General features: G+C 48.7%; 1 protein-coding gene across 1 annotated transcript in view; it reads left to right on the top strand.

Annotated features, from left to right (window-relative positions):
- The first annotated feature begins 1,844 nt into the window (after positions 1-1,844).
- LOC123245360 (histone H3.3A) overlaps positions 1,845-2,433 on the top strand; it is a 20,127-nt gene continuing 19,538 nt past the window's right edge. The window contains exon 1 of the mRNA XM_044674222.1: positions 1,845-1,863. The gene's annotated coding sequence lies outside the window, so the exon portion shown is untranslated. The remainder of the gene's footprint in view (positions 1,864-2,433) is intronic.

Consider the following 2,433-nt stretch of genomic DNA (forward strand, 5'->3'; position numbering starts at 1 on the left):
CACCCAGTTAGTAAGCTGCAGAAGTTTGATTTAAATCCAGGTTTCCTTGATGCCAAGTTCACAATCTGGAAAGGAAGAAACAAGGAAGGAATAAAGAGAGGGAGGGAAGAAAGAAGTGAGAGAGGGAGGGAGAAAGGAAGAAGTAGAGGGAGGAAAGGGAGGAAAAGGTAAAAAAAAGGAAGATTAAGAGACAGGGGAAAAAGGAACAGGGGAAGGAAATATGCATTTATTAAGTATCTTTTGTGTGCTAGGCTCTGCCCTAAATGCTTTACAAACATCTCATTTTATCCTTACAATAATCCTGGGGAAGAAAGCACAATTATTGTCTTCATTTTATAGCTGAAGAAACTGAGGCAGGCAGAAGTTGTGACTTTCCCAGGGTCACAATTGTAAATGTCTAAGGCTGCATTTGAACTTAGGTCTTCCTGACTCTTGATCTAGTACTTGACTACTGTCACCTAGGACACATTGCCTTTGATGGTCACTAAACCCATCTCCCCTTTTTTTTTTTAATTTTTTTTAAACCATTACAGTCTATCTTAGAATCGGTATCTATTTGAAAGCAAAAGGGCAGCAAGGGCTAGTCATTTGGGGTTGTACCTTGCCCAGGGTCACTCAGCTTGGAAGTGTCTGAGGCAAGATCTGAATCCAGAACCTCCTACTCCAGGCCTGGCTCTCTATTCCCTGAGCCACCCAGCTGCCCCACCACCACCCTTCTTTTTTGAATAACCTTCAAGTAGAGTCCTAGAATTTCAAGTCCTAGACTTATCTTTTTTTTCTCTCATGCAAGATGTCTGTTTCAGTATAATAATTAAAGTGGAGGTGCTCGCAGAGCCTCTGACTCTAGGTTGTTGAGGCTTCTGAGTCCTTTGTAGGTTTTCTCTCTCCATATCCTGTGAGATGCATACAGGATAGGTCCAAATACAACCTTCTTTCAGAATCACAGAGTGCTACGATAACGCCACCGGGGTAATCTCTCAGATAGTTGTCCTAGCCCAGATCAACAATGCCACAAGGATATGGATAACATGGGACAAGAAAAAACTGGCCCTTACTATTACAGTGGTATTAGAGAAGAGACAGAAAAATGAGAAAAAAACAGAAATCGCACCAGTATCGGTCTCTTTTTACTCTCTCCAAACTCTAGAAGTGCTGCTAACAAGTAACAACACTTGATTGAAAAGTGATTGCCTCCCACCTCTCTGAGAAGGCCTCCCTCCATCAGAGCAGAAAAATGATCAAAAGGGCTGCTAGAAAATGAAGGAAAACCAGCAAGAGAAGTGGACAGTCTTTATTACCTGGTCTATCAGCCATCTCTTCCAACCCCAGCTTCCCCCCCGCCCCCCAGCAGTTGATTGCACATACGGATACATTGTTTTAAAGGCTTTGTGAAATCCAGCCATCTTGCATCTGGATATACAACTGTCTCAGAATGAAAATGAGAGGAAGAGGTCGTGTCAGTACTAATTCCAGATTACCTCTCTTTTATATAGTGAGCATGCAAAAATTGCAATGCCATTCGCCTCCTTCCTTCTCTTAAAAAAGCCTTTATTGAGAGCCTACTGTTCTACCAACAGTATTGCATACTGGTGCGTCTGCTGGCTCCAGAGGGTTGTTGTACGTTTGGGATAAGAGGGTTAAGCATGTAAAGTTGCGGGGAGGAGACAGACAGACATAGACAGACTGGGAGACAGAGACAGAGAACGAGGAGAGGGGAGGAGAGGAGGTGGAGTTAAGGCTTCCGTGATGCTTCCTGACTTTTGCCAATGACAAGCTGGGGCGCATTGGGGAAACCGTGTTGCTGAGGCCAGTCTGGGTTTGCCCAGCAGTAAAAAGAGAGGAGGAGGCAAGTCTACCCGAACAGTGAGTGCCTCCTGCAACACTGGCGGGTGCCAGCCCCAGAATCTATTAGAAAAGCTGCCCCTTCTGTAGTGCTGAAGATCCTCACCTTCCCATAGTTCTAGGGAAAGGGGCTTTGTCAATCCTCCTTACCCTCGGGCCCCACCTAGGCAGGTAGATTCCAGATCCCTGGAGCAGCCCCTGGCTCGTGGGGGCTCCCCCGGGGCCGCTGCTGCTGCTGCCGCTGTTGCAGCTGCAAGGGGGGAAATTCTCTGGGGACGCGCGCGCGACTCGGCAGGCGCGTGGGCGGCGGGGCGAGCAAACCCCCAGCCTCCAGCGCCGGACATTCTTCCCCTCCCCCAGCTCCGCTACAATCCGAGGATCCCGAAGGTCTCTCGCTTACGCGCCCCCCCTCCCCCTATTTCCCCTCTCCACCTGGTTCTCGCCCCGCGCCCCGGTTCGGAGTGGGAGGAGGGGGGTAAGGGGGAGCTGTGACGTGTGCAGGTTGGGTGAAGGATTGGAGGAAGGGGGGTTTGGATGTGTGTGTGGTGTGTATGTGTGTGAAGGGGGGGGTTAAGGTTAGGAACGGCGGCC

This window comes from Gracilinanus agilis, chromosome 4 (assembly GCF_016433145.1).
Source record: "Gracilinanus agilis isolate LMUSP501 chromosome 4, AgileGrace, whole genome shotgun sequence".
Taxonomy (NCBI): Eukaryota; Metazoa; Chordata; class Mammalia; order Didelphimorphia; family Didelphidae; genus Gracilinanus; species Gracilinanus agilis.